Source organism: Caretta caretta, chromosome 4 (assembly GCF_965140235.1).
Source record: "Caretta caretta isolate rCarCar2 chromosome 4, rCarCar1.hap1, whole genome shotgun sequence".
Classification (NCBI taxonomy): Eukaryota; Metazoa; Chordata; order Testudines; family Cheloniidae; genus Caretta; species Caretta caretta.
In genome coordinates this window covers 105157176-105172117 of record NC_134209.1, presented here as the reverse complement: position 1 = coordinate 105172117, position 14942 = coordinate 105157176, and positions in this window count along the sequence as shown.

Genomic DNA, 14942 nt, shown 5'->3' with positions numbered 1-14942 from the left:
CAGAGCTGTCAAAAGAAGTTGAATCTGCTTGTGCAGCACAGTCAAAGAGAAGAAGATAGTTGATGTGTGGCACCAGTTTGCACAATGGCTATTGTGGATCTGGAGACTTCATTTGGGCTATATATATGGAAAATCCCCATTTGCTGAGCATATCAGATGGTTGGTCTATAATGTGCAGATACTTTGTCATAAATATAAAGGGAAGGGTAAACCCCTTTAAAATCCCTCCTGGCCAGAGGAAAAATCCTCTCACCTGTAAAGGGTTAAGAAGCTAAAGGTAACCTCGTTGGCACCTGACCAAAATGACCAATGAGGAGACAAGATACTTTCAAAAGCTGGAAGGAGGGAGACAAACAAAGGGTCTGTCTTTATGCTGCCTTTGTCGTGGATAGACCAGGAGTGGAGTCTTAGAACTTTTAGTAAGTAATCTAGCTAGGTATGTGTTAGATTATGATTTCTTTAAATGGCTGAGAAAAGAATTGGGCTGAATAGAATGACTATTTCTGTCTGTGTGTCTTTTTTGTAACCTAAGGTTTTGCCTAGAAGGATTCTCTGTGTTTTGAATCTAATTACCCTGTAAGGTATCTACCATCCTGATTTTACAGAGGTGATTCCTTTACCTCTATTTACTTCTATTTCTATTAAAAGTCTTCTTGTAAGAAAACTGAATGCTTTTTCATTGTTCTCAGATCCAAGGGTTTGGGTCTGTGGTCACCTATGCAAATTGGTGAGGATTTTTACCAAACCTTTCCCAGGAAGTGGGGTGCAAGGGTTGGGAGGATTTTGGGGGGAAAGACGTGTCCAAACTATGTTTCCCAGTAAACCCAGTTAGGGTTTGGTGGTGGCAGTGGATATTCCAAGGACACAGGATAAAATTAATTTGTACCTTGGGGAAGTTTTAACCTAAGCTGGTAAAAGTAAGCTTAGGAGGTTTTCATGCAAGTCCCCACTTCTGTACCCTAGAGTTCAGAGTGGGGGAGGAACCTTGCATACCCCAAAACACTATCATGTCTTTTTTTAAGAGATGGCTGTTGGGGTGTCAGAAAATGTTTAGACACTTAGACCTAAGAACCTCTGGATGCCAACTCTCAGAAGGAACTGGGATGTGTAAGGGTACAGGGTTCTCCTGGTTTCACCAAAAGAATATCATATAAGGTCTCATGAAAGCGTGGGTCATATGGGTCCACTTTCTTAATCTTTACAAGATGGATGGAGGGATAATATTTAAGGAGTTATGTATTTCTATATAAATTATGTTCTTAAAGCATGTAAAGTGACATGCCTCAGAATGATTTAACTAGACAGAAAGCACATCTGAATGAAGTATTCTAAGATTTACAATGGAGGCACATTTAAATACTGAATCAAATGCTAATAGAAGGATATGAAATCAAATTGAAAGATGCACACAGACAGAAACAAGCTGCTGGAGGTTTATCCTGTTTCCAAACTAAAACAAGGATTTGGAGATTATTACTAGGGGTGCAGGTTGAACTCCCAATTATTTCTTCAGTCTGTGAGGACATGCTTCTGGCAGGCTTGAATTATGAAAGGGGTATCAACCAAACTAGAACTGTTGATTAATGGTAGTTAACTCACATGATTAACTCAAAAAATTAATCGTGATTAAAAAAATTAATCACGATTAATCACAGTTTTAATTGCACAGTTAAACAATAGAATACATTTTCATATATATTGTAATCTGTGTTGTAATTTAAATCATTTTTACTACAAATATTTGCACTGTAAAAATGATAAAAGAAATAGCATTTTTCAGTTCACCTCATGCAAGTACTGTAGTGCAGTCTCTGTTGTGAAAGTGCAACTTACACATGTAGATTTTTTTGTTACATAACTGTGCTCAAAAACAAAACAATGTAACACTTCAGTGCCTACTCAGTCCTACTTCTTGTTCTACCATTGCTAAGACAGATAAGTTTGTTTCCATTTATAGGAGATAATGCTGCCTCTTCTTATTTACAGGGTCACCAGAAAGTGAGAACATGGCACTTTTGTAGCTGGCATTGCAAGGTATTTACGTTCCAGATATGCTAAATATTCATATGCCCCTGCATGCACTGGCCACCATTCCAGAGGACATGCTTACATGCTGATGAAGCATGTTAAGAAAATAATGCGTTAATTAAATTTGTGACTGAATTACATGGGGGAGGACTGTATGTCCCCTGCTCTGTTTTAGCCATATTGTGCCATATATTTAATGTTACAGAAGTCTCGGGTGATGGCCCAACGCACATTGTTCATTTTAAGAACACTTTCACTGCAGATTTGACAAAATGCTAAGGTACCAATGTGAGATTTCTAAAGAGAGTTACAGCACTTGACTCAAGGTTTAAGACTCTGAAGTGCCTTCCAAAATCTGAGAGGGACAAGCATGCTTTCAGAAGTCTTAAAGAACAACAGTCCGATGCGGAAACTACAGAACCCGAACCACCAAAAAAGAAAATCAGCCTTCTGCTGGTGGCATCTGACTCAGGTAATGAAAATGAACATGTGTCGGTCTGCACTGCTTTGGATGGTTATCGAGCAGAATCCATCATCAGCTTGGATGCATGTCCCCTGTAATGGTGGTTGAAGCATGAAGGGACATAGGAATCTTTAGCACATCTGGCACGTAAATATCTTGCAAAGTCAGCTACAACAGTGCCATGTGAATGCCCGTTTTCACTTTCAGGTGACATTGTAAACAAGAAGCAGGCAGCATTATCTCCTGCAGGTGTAAACAAACTTGTTTGTCTGAGTAATTGGCTAAACAAAATGTAGGACTGAGTGAACTTGCAGGTTCTAAAATTTTACATTGTTTTCTTTTTGAATGCAGGTTTTTTTGTATGTAATTCTACATTTGTAAGTTCAACTTTCATGATAAAGAGATTGCACTACAGTACTTGTATTAGGTGAATAGATAAATACTATTACTTTTGTTTTTTACAGTGCAAATACTTGTAATCAAAAATAAAGTGAGCACCCACACTTTTTGTATTTTGTGTTGTAATTGAAATCAATATACCGGAAGATGTAGAAAACATCCAAAATATTTAAATAAATGGTATTCCATTATTGTTTAACAGTGCGATTAATTGCGATTAATTTTTTTTAATCGCTTGACAGCCCTAAACCAAACTGTTCAAAAATGCAGAGGAAAGAACTTGGGGTAAGCTATTTTGTAGGAGATAGGGGAATACCTAATTAGTTAACAATAATCTAGAGAAAGTGTATTATGATTGTTTTATATGTAACCATTTGATTCCAAAATTCACTATCCCTTGAATTTCTGTTCTTTGATAAACTTATTTTCAGTATATCTTTATATAATATTGATGGATATCTGTGTTAAGTAAACTAGTGATCATGAATTGAATCTTACAAGCCATGTGTACTATTCTTTTTTAGAATAGTGTATCTAAGGGCTGAGCACTCCAGAGGGGCGTGCAGAGGACTCGGGGCTTGGTGTGTGCCTGCGAGTAACCTGTACACAGAGTGAGGCCTGCAGAAACCTAGAAGGCAGCTTGTGTTGCCAGAGGCTGGTAGTTTCAGGGAGCTGATCTGTAGGAGGCACAGGCAAGAGTTCCTCACATTAATGTCTACACTATGAAATTAGGTCGAACTTATAGAAGTCTATTTTTATAAATCTATTTTATACAGTCAATTGCATATGTCCACACTAAGTGCATTAAGTCGGCGGAGTGCGTCCTCACTACCGCGGCTAGTGTCAACTTTCGGAGCATTGCACTGTGGCTATCCCACAGTTCCTGCAGTCTCCACTGCCCACTGGAATTCTGGGTTGAGCTCCCAATGCCTGATGGGGCAAAAACATTGTCACGGGTGGTTTTCAGTACATGTAATCAGTTGCCCCTCCCTCCGTGAAAGCAATGGCAGACAATCATTTTGCGCCTTTTTTCCATGCAGACGCCATATTGCTGTCAGCAGACGGTGCAGTAGGACTGCTAACTCTTGTCGTCATCCACCACTTCCGCTGCAACTCTGCTCTCCTGGTGCCATGAATCCACCTCACAGGTCCTCTAGTCGTTCTGTATAAATATCTATTCTCGTGGCATCCGTCGTCATCCATCGCTTCCGCTGCAACTCTGCTCTCCTGAAGATGCCATACCACGGCAATCATGGAGCCCCCTCAGCTCACCACTGCTGTTGTGAGCGTTGCAAACACCTCGCACATTATCCTGCAGTATGTGCAAACCTGCAAAACCAGATGAGGAGGCAACAACAGCGCGATCATGATAGTGATGAGGACGTGGACAGAGACTTCTCTCAAAGCACTGGCCCTGGCAATTTGAAAAAAAGAAAATCAACCTTCATGGTGGTAATGGGGCAGGTTCATGCTGTGGAACACTGATTCTGGGCCTGGCAAACAAGCACAGACTGGTGGGACCTCATAGTCTCACAGGTCTGGAATGATTCCCAGTGGCTGCAAAACTTTTGCATGCGTAAGGGTACTTTCATGGAACTTTGTGACTTGCTTTCCCTTGCCCTGAAGCACAAGAATACCAAGATGAGAGCAGCACTCACAGTTGAGAAACGAGTGGCGATAGCCCTGTGGAAGCTTGCAATGCCAGACAGCTACCAGTCAGTAATCAATTTGGAGTGGGCAAATCTACTGTGGAGATTGCTGTGATGCAAGTAGCCAACGCAATCATTGAGCTGCTGCTGCTGTCAAAAGTAGTGACTCTGGGAAATGTGCAGGTCATAGTGGATGGCTTTGCTGCAATGGGGTTCCCTAATTGTGGTGGGGTGACAGACGGAACACATATCCCCATCTTGGGACTGGACCACCTTGGCAGCCAGTATGTAAACCACAAGGGTACTTTTAAATGGTGCTGCAAGCACTGGTGGATCACAAGGGATATTTCACCGATGTCAATGTGGGATGGCCGGTAGAGGTGCATGATGCTTTCATCTTCAGGAACTCTGGTCTGTTTAAAAGGCTGCAGGAAGTAACTTACTTCCCAGACCAGAAAATTACCGTTGGGGATGTTGAAATGCCCATAGTTATCCTTGGAGATCCAGCCTACCCCTTAATGCCATGGCTCATGAAACCATACACAGGCACCCTGGACAGTAGTAAGGAGCAGTTCAACTATAGGCTGAGCAAGTGCAGAATGGTGGTAAAATGTGCATTTGGACATTTAAAAGCTTGCTGGTGCAGTTTACTGACTAGGTTAGACCTCAGCGAAACCAATATTCACATTGTTATTGCTGCTTGCTGTGTGCTCCACAATATCTGTGAGAATAAGGGGGAGACGTTTATGGTGGGGTGGGAGGTTGAGGCAAATCGTCTGGCAGCTGATTAAGCAGAGCCAGACACCAAGGGCGATTAGAAGAGCACAGCTGGGCACCCTGTGCATCAGAGAAGCTTTGAAAACCAGTTTCGTGACTGGCCGGGCTACGGTGTGATAGTTCTATTTGTTTCTCCTTGATGAAAACTCGCCCCCTTGGTTGACTCTACTTCCCTGTAAGCCAGCTGACCTCCCCTCTTTGATCACCGCTTTCAGAGGCAATAAAGTCATTATTGTTTCAAAATCATGCATTCTTTAGTGGTTCATCACACAAATAGGGAGAAAACTCACAAGGTAGCCTGGGAGGGGTGGGTGAGGAGGGAAGCACCGGCTGGTGTGGTGGATGAGGGGAGGCGGGAAGGACAAGGCCACACTACAGTTCAAAACGTATTGAATGCCAACCTTCTATTGCTTGGACAATCCTCTGGGGTGGAGTGGCTGGGTGCCCGTAGCGCCCCCCCACGTGTTCTTGGGCATCTGGGTGAGGAGGATATGGAACTTGGAGAGGAGGGCATGTGGTTATACAGGGGCTGTAGCAGCAGTCTATGCTCCTGCTGCTTTTCCTGCAGCTCCACCAGATGCCTGAGCATGTCAGTTTGCTCCCCCATTAGACTCAGCATTGCATCCTGCCTCCTTTCACCGTGCTCCTGCCTCCTTTCATCGTGTTCATTTAACGCTTTCCTGGACTCTGCCGTTGTTTGTCTCCATGCATTCTACTGAGCTCTTTCAGTGCGGGAGGACTGCATGAGCTCTGAGAATATTTCATCGCGAGTGCATTTTTTTCGCCTTCTAATCTGTGCTAGCCTCTGGGACGGAGATTACTGGGGGAGTGTAGAAACATTTTCAGCTGTGGGAGGAAAAAAAGGGAGAGTAGTATTTAAAAAGATACATTTTAGAACAAAGGAAAGACTATTTCACACTGAATCAAGCGATTCACATTACACAGCACATGTGCTTTTGGTACAAGGTCGCATTTTGCTTCTTATATTGAGTGCCTGCCAGTTTGGTGTGAGACATCACACACACTCGGCTGGGCAACAGAATTCGGCTTGCAGGCAGCCATGGTAAGGCAAAGGATTTTGGCTTCTTCAACCTTCATAACATGTGGCAACGGTTTCAAACAGCAGCGCCCTCCTTTCCCATACTAAGCAAAGCCCATTGGGTTGGCCATTTAAAAGGAGGGGCTGTGGTTTTAGGGTAAATGTGCAGCACAACCCAACCCCTACCCCAATTCTCTGGGATGATTGCTCCCCCCCACTGCATGGCTAATATCAGGGAGGATCCCTGTCAGCCAAATGCGAACAGCTCAGCATGAACGGGCCTCCCCTCACCGCGTGGCTAACAGCGGGGATGATTTCTTTTCAGCCAAAGGCTAACAGCCCAGTAGGAACGGGCACCTCTGAATGTCCCCTTAAACAAATTTCCTGTATTTCAACCAGGTGACCATGAATGATATCACTCTCCTGAGGCTAACACAGAGTGCCTCCAGGAGAGCTTCATGGAAATGTCCCAGGAGGATTTCCACTACATCCCCAGACACGTTAACAGACTTTTCCAGTAGCTATACTGGCCGCAAATGTATCCCAAGTCTTCAGGGCAAATTAATCATTAAACATGCTTGCTTTTAAACCCTGTATTATATTTACAAAGGTACACTCACCAGAGGTGCCTTCTCTGGCTTCATGGTCCGGGAGCCCGCCTTGGAAGGGTTGGAAGGGTATTGGCTCCAGGGTGATGAACAGTTCCTGGCTGCTGGGGAGAAGGGATTCTCCGCTTGCCTGCTATGTGCTATCCTCCTCCTTCTCCTCCTCATCCACAAAATCCTCATCCCTGTTGCATGAGACTCCCCCTTGTGTGTGTCCACGGACAGTGGTGGGGAAGTGGTAGGAACTCCCCCCTAGAATTGCATGCAGCTCATCATAGAAGTGGCATGTATGGAGCTCTTACCTGGAGCGACTGTTTGCATCCTTTGTTTTTTGGTAGGCTTGCCTCAGCTCCTTAACTTTCACGCAGCACTGCTGTGTGTCCCTATTGTAGCCTCTGTCCATCATGCCCTTGGAGATTTTGGCAAATATATTGGCATTTCGTCTTTTTGCCTGCACGGATTGTTCTCCCCATACAGTGATCAGATCCAGTACCTCCCATTAGGTCCATGCTGGAGCTCTTTTGCTATTCTGGGACTCCATAGTCACCTGTGCTGAGCAGCTCACCACGGTGGCCAAACAGGAAATGAAATTCAAAAGTTCCCAGGGCTTTTCCTGTCTACCTGGCCAGTGCATCTGAGTTGAGAATGCTGTCCAGAGCTGTAACAATGGAGCACTCTGGGATAGCTCCCGGTGGCCAATACCGTTGAACTGCATTCACACTACCCCAAATTCGACCCAGTGAGGTCGATTTTAGCGCTACTCCCCTCGCCAGGGAGGAGTACAGAAATTGATTTTAAGAGCCCTTTAAGTTGACAAAACAGGCTTGGTTGTGTGGATGGGTGCAGGCTTAAATCGACCTAATGCTGCTAAATTTGACCTAAATTCGTAGTGTAGACTAGGGCCAAGAGCAGGTATTGGTGAGGTGCTTCACAACCCTGGGTACCTAGCAAAGGAAGTGTCACACTTGCCAAAGTCTGTCCTTTTTACAGTGCAGTTGGCTCTGAAATCCCCTGTTGTGGAGATCACATATGCTTCCATCATCTGAAGTCAATGGCAGCAGGGTTGAATCTCAAGCTGTTTTAATACTACAGATGGATATATTTTATGAAAATTTCTTCTGGTCTCATTAAAAGGAACCATAGAAACTGAATCTTCTCAGGACCATCAAGATGAGAAGAATATTGCAGAAACAATTTTTAAAAGATTTATTGTGAAAGCATCTCACAAATGAGAGACAGGAGTAGTAATCTACAGTGACAATGTATTTCCTATCATTGAAAGTGAACAGGCCTGTTCCAACCTTTTCCCAGGGTTGGGATTTTATAAGGCTGTAGAGTCTCCTGTGGATCAATAACCTTTGCACACAAAAGAAGCTCTCCCTTGGTGTTACCCCAAAATTCAGACAAAGCACCCCACAGTGGCCTTTCTACTCTAACAATCCAGTTGTCAGTTTGGTCTGTTTTGGGACATAATAGGAGGTGGCCTTCCCTAGAGGAATTCCCCAGGTTTTCCAGGGAGTTTGTCTCTGAGCAGTAGAGGGCTCCCCAGAACAGACTAGTTCCATTAACCCTTGGGAGTACATGGATTCAGTCTGCTCAAAGGTTTAACACTCAGGCAGTAATTTCTTCTAAAACAAAATCTTTATTTAACACAATATTCCCTAATACAATAAGTCTAATGCATATATTGAAAGAATAAACTCAACATAACAGCATGAATTAGAATACCAGCAAACTCTATCAACACATATACATATTCAATATTATAATATTCAAACACCCAATACTGTGATACTATACAATTAACAGTTTTTTTGGTTAATTCTGTATGCAATGGCCAGTCACATGCCTTGCTAACAGCAGTCTGCATTAAACATATAGAGGCATACACACATGGAGATCTAGCTTTATTAACTCAGGCATATGCATACAAATACATGCTTCAATTGAAGGCTAAAAATCATTAGGCTTACTTCTTCCGATGTCTTGACTCCCTCTGAAAGGGTCTTTCTGATCTGTCAAAACCTGGTGGTGTTCCTACTGCTGTCTTCTTTCTTCTCTGATTTTTAGCTTTTAGTTGCTTTTCTTCTGATGTGTTTCTTCCTTTCACTCCAGTGCACCTCCCTCTCACTCCAATGAGTAAGCCAAGTCTCACAAGATAATAAAGCTGCACTGCCTTTCAAAACAAGCTAAAAACGAACCAATCCCTGTACCAACAAACAATATTGGACATTGTTACAGTAAATAGGAATAAAATATCTTTCAGTACTACAAAACCCCTGTACCAGACCAACCGGCCAGCCCTGTACCTAGTAATTCAGGTGGCTGCGGCAGCCAGCCACATGGAGTAGGCAAGGGGGACACATGGCAGGCAGTGAGTAGCACGCAAGCACACACAACTGCTATCAGTACCCCCCCCAGATCCAAACAAACCACAAACCCCCCTGTACCAGACCAACCAACCCCTCTTTACCAGGCAGGATGTCAGTGGAAAGAGAGAGTAGGCACTGCAGGGCACACAAGAAGCAAGCACATGTAGCAATCTGACACTCAGGAGGAACAAGTTCCAAACTGCCTGAAAGCGAAAGGAAAAAAACCCAGAAACTAATTGGGTTAATTAATTAGCTAATTGGCCAGGGCTGGGAGCCAATCACACTGTCCTGTGGGAAATTAAAAAAAAAAGCAGCAGCCACCTCCCAGAAAACCCCCAAAACAAGCAACCAGCTACGTAAAGAAATAAGCCAATGCGCTTGCTTTAGGCAGACTTGGAAAGCTGTCAGCACTCTGGCTTATATACATTGACCCACCAATCAGCATTGAGCCCTTTAGAATGTGGACCTGATTGAAAACCTGCACCTTTAGAGCTGGACCTATTTGAAAACTTTTGTGTTCTACCTGCCTGACCTTCTCTTCAGGAGTTTGGAGTGACCTTTGTTTCACCCCAATCTGCCTGACTGCCACTGGCTGAATATTCTAAGGCCACTACTTTGGTTTTCACAACTCTGATTGATTGTGGTCACCATCTTGTTTCCCCCACTGTGACTGCTTAAACTTTCTGATAATTATCAAACAAATTACATACTTAAACACAATGATAAGGTGTGTATCACTGTCACCACTCCCATTTTTCTAATTTACATAAGCCCAAATCTTGATCTTTTCTCTGTTTCAGTTAATGGTGAGAGATCAGCACCATTGATGTTGGACAGCGCCTAGGGCTGAACAGCTTCAGCTCACAGAAAGCAGCTGAAAAATCCTCTGTATAATTGGCTTCTTCACAGAGTCATGCTCACCACTGCTTCTCTCCCTGTCTGCTGGTTTTCTTGTAGCTTTCTGGTTGCTCTCTGTCTCACACACAGCTGTAACCAAATCAATACCCCAGCCCCTGTGTTTACAATCAGTTCCCAGGGAAACCCCTCAGCCCACATGGCTAAGCCTCTGTTCAGGCCTTGCTATACTAGGTAGTGCATTGGGCAGTGGCTTGTATAGTTTCAACTGTCACTAGACAAAAGGACATTTAATTGTGGCTTCCATTTAGCCTGGTTAAAGGGTGGTCAGTACACCCATCAGCTTTAACAGGTCTGTGATTGATGGCAGCCATTAATACCTTCCAACAAAACAATACACTTCCTGGCTCATATCAGGCCTGGTGTGAAGTGAGTATCTGTCTCATGTTGGGTCTTAAATCGGTTGGGATTGTTACCCTTAAAACAAAATTCTGTATTGAACCCAGAGTTTGTATCTTGCCTGATAGTATAGGGTACCTTCTTGTGGCACTTGCTCTTTGTGTTATGGCCAACCCTGGAGTTTGTCATTTTGCTGCCCGTAGCGCTTCATCCCGGATGTCCTTTGTTGGTTTGCCTGGAGCCTTCCGTTAAAGATGTGAAGGTATGGTAGCATGTTGATAGACTCTGGTCTCCTGTTTCGCAAAGCCGTCTGTGTTATACTCTGGCAGGTATGCCCTGCTAGGCTTATCTGCCACCAGTACTTTGACATGCACTGCAGTCAGTTGGCTGTACTCAGCAGTATCTTCTTTATGATGATGTCTCAGAGTTTGATCAGACTGCACCCAAGATGCCCAAAGGTGAACTGATAGAATCAGTCTGTTGCAAAGAGCACAGCGAGGAAGTGGCTTCTTTTCTCTCTGAGCATATCCACTTTCTGTGTTTGTCAGGGCTCTGTTACCAAAGGCTGTGGGCTACAGGCTCTGCATCAGTGCTGCTCCTATTCTTCCTCCTGAGGCATCACACTGTAGCTCTAGTTGCTCTGCAGAGCTATAGTACTCTAGGACTGGTGACTCATTAATGATTTTATTTACTCTTTCAAATGCCTATTCTTGGGTCTCTGGCCATTCCCATGCTGCATCATTGTATATTAAAAGTCTCAAAGGTTCACAGGTTTCTGATAGATGTGAGCAGAATCTGGAAAGATAGCCATGCCTACAAATTGCTGAACTTCCTTCACATCCTTTGGTTTGCCTAGTGGCTCTGCTTCTCAGGATCAGACTGGAATCCCTTGGAGGTCAACAGATGTCTGATTTAGGGGACCTCAGTTCTCTTCATCTTATCTGCATTCATCCTAATATCCCACTTCTGGCACCTGTTTCAGAGTTGTTGCAGCTTGGTAAATGGCCTTGGATTGTCTCTTCCTTGATATCTCCTTCACCTACAATAAGAATATCTTTAGCTACAGTCTTAATGCCTGGAAGTCCTTTAGTACCTATTCAGTTTAAACCAAAACACCTCTGGGGCCAGGCTGATGCCCACAGGCGTTTGTATCCAGCAGTACCTGCTAAAAGGTGTAGCAAAGGTTGTCAAGTGGCTGGATGGCTTATCTGGCTCAATATACCAGAAGTTAGAACCCATTCTTGACATCACAAAGAGTGAACACTTCTGCCCTGGACAATCGGGCTATATGTCCCCAGTTGTTTTTAAAGGGTAGGGACTTTTATTCAGTGCTCTGTTCACTGGAGATCCTCTGTTTACCTGAAGGTTCTCTTACCAATGCAAGGCTGCTGATCCACTCTGGGCTAGTTTCAACAGGTGTAATAATGCCTGTTCTTTGCAAGCTTGGCAGTTCCTTCTTCAGTGGCTCCGCTAAGGCTAATGGAACTTTACATTTTGGTAGACTCACAGGCTTCACATTGGGGTCTGTTTCTAACTTTAGTTTGCCATCTAGGTGTCCATCTCCTTGAAATATGTCTTTATAATATGTCACAGTGGTGGCCAAGGCCCACAGTGACTGTTCTCCCTGCTCTCTCAAATTGAGGATATTTTGGTTTTTTACTGTGATCACATTCATGACTTGCGCTGCCTTCCTTCCCAACTGTTGGTGGTATCCTGTGTGTGAGCACAAGTGTAACAGAGCCAATCTATGCCCAGGCAGAATGATATTATAGGGAACTGAGCATGGATCAGGTGCATGCAATTCCCTACATGAAGAAAGTCTCCGCCACATGTGCCTTCATGTCCAAGGGCCAATGTGTATCCATGCCCAGACACAGATGCTTCATCCATATCATCTTCAACCGCTTCATCTGAGGAGCACTTTAGCATCCTCAAAGAGTGATATATATAATGGGCCCGTCTGGGTTGTGGAGCGTGGCACAGCAACCAAATACCTGAAACTTCTTTGTGGATGCCAGCAACCATTGGCTTCCACAGCACTGTAAGGCTCAGAAATGAATCTTGATAAGGCCAAATGTATGCTCAATGTGTCAAATGCTCTTTCAATGATGGTTCATGTTATATCATATTTTGGAGGCAGTGCAATGTCAGTATCCTCTGTCTCCTGTGAAGGTCAAATGTAAAGTGAAATGACAGTACAAGTCAGCATTTATGAAGATTGGTGTGTATATAAAGTCTGCTGCAGTTTCCACGGTAAACATCTGATGAAGTGAGCTGTAGCTCAAATAAATTGGTTAGTCTCTAAGGTGCCACAAGTACTCCTTTTCTTTTTGAAAAGAGGAGAGTGACTGGTGGAATGGACTGTGCTGGTAGTGGAATGAGGATCCAGAGGCAACGTTATTTCAGAATGGGGAGAGGAAGCATTTCATACCATCAGCCAGTCCCCACGATCATCATGCTAACAATGAAGTGCCTGGACAACAAAGCTGGATATTGACTAGGTGTAGGAGACATGATAGAATCCTGGGCACCTGTCCACCATGTCTGTGACTATCAGGCATGCATTGCAGACAGCTGTACATTCAATGGCTAGATCCCACTTCTATTCATGTAGGCATATGCATCTTTTCTTGAATTCCTGTGTTAACACACGTTATCTATTGCTCCCAGTACTGATGGGATGTTTTCTATTTCATAGAATTCCCTCATGCTTGTTCCTGAGTGTGTGTTTCAGTGTCTGTGTCAATCAACATATGTCTCAGGAGGACGTGTAGAAATTGGAATGGTATATATTTTCACTAAGCAGCAATTTGTTCTTCTACGTGATTTCTGATTGTACCAGCACCTTCATTTTTTTCCCCTTACAGAAAATGGAACTGGATGCAATGTGTAGCAGGCAATCCCTTACTCATTTTTACAATCTGATTTTTAAATTCAGGATCTGATAACCAATCTTGAAAGGAAATTCTTAGTTTGATTTCTTCTTAACAGTTGATGCCTCTTATGTATCCTCTTTGTGTAATGACCCATCCACTCCCAGGCTCTATTCAAGCCGAAGTTAATTGTATACAGTTTGCAAATTAATTCCAATTCAGCAGTCTCTCCTTGGAGTCTGTTTTTGAAGTTTTTTTGTTGAAGAATTGCAACTTTTAGGTCTGTAATCGAGTGATCAAAGAGATTGAAGTGTTCTCCAACTGGTTTTTGAATGTTATAATTCTTGACATCTGATTTGTGTCCATTTATTCTTTTACATAGAGACTGTCCAGTTTGACCGATGTACATGGCAGAGGGGCATTGCTGGCACATATCACGTTGGTAGATGTGCAGGTGAACCAGCCTCTGATAGTGTGGCTGATGTGATTAGGCCCTATGATGGTGTCCCCTGAATAGGTATGTGGGTTCAGTTGGCAACGGGCTTTGTTGCAAGGATAGGTAAGTGGCTCGCCCTAAAGGAATTTCCAGGATATTACCAGGGTGCTTGTCTCACTTATACAGAGGGCTCCCCAGAACAAACTCGCCTTCTGTTCTGTCAGTAAGAGTGTTGTCTGCTTCAGTCTGCTCCTTCCCTCGCTGCTGCCTAGTTAGCCTCTCAGTGCTGCTGAGATAAAAGTTGTCCTCCAGTGGCAAAGATGGAAGCCTGCTTGGCTGTTGGGGTAGCTATTGCTGCAGCCCCCTGCTGGCTGGGTTGCTGGAGCAGCTGTTGTCCATGGCAAGCTTGGAATTCTACGGTTGCTGCTGCTGCTTCTGTTGCTCCTTTGCAGGCAGCCTCTCTTCTGCAGAGTTCTATTGCTGCTGCTACTTCTCAGGTGGGGCTTCTTCCTTGCAGGTCTCTCCTTCAAGGTCCCAATCCCACTACAAGGCCAGCCTGCCAGCTGTCAGCCTTATATACTGGTTGGTCTCTGCAGGTCAGCCAATCAGCTTCCAGATTTTTTTAGCTCTACCCCCTAGCCCCGCCCAGTCATGTGTACCTGCATGTGACAGGAAGTTTCATGTATCCCTAGGGAAGGGCTTTTCTGCTGAGTCATTCCCCACCCGAAGTGATGCAATACTCTATCTCTATTGCATCATCCCTCTATCTGCCATTACTGGATTTTCTAATTTTAAACTACTATTAATTCTTTTTTAATTAAAACTTTAATCTTAAAATTAATTACTGTTTTATGTATTTCAGAGGGTCCTGATACTATCACCACTCTTTAATTGTCTAATTAAGAGTTATAATTTCCCCAAATTGTAAATCCCTTCCTAGGTTTTTCTGCAAGCTTTTATTTAAGGTGTTTATAAGGTAATTCAGCTAGCGAAAGGCAAAAATCTCTTGCTACATTACCACTAATCCCTCATGGACAGAGTGGAACC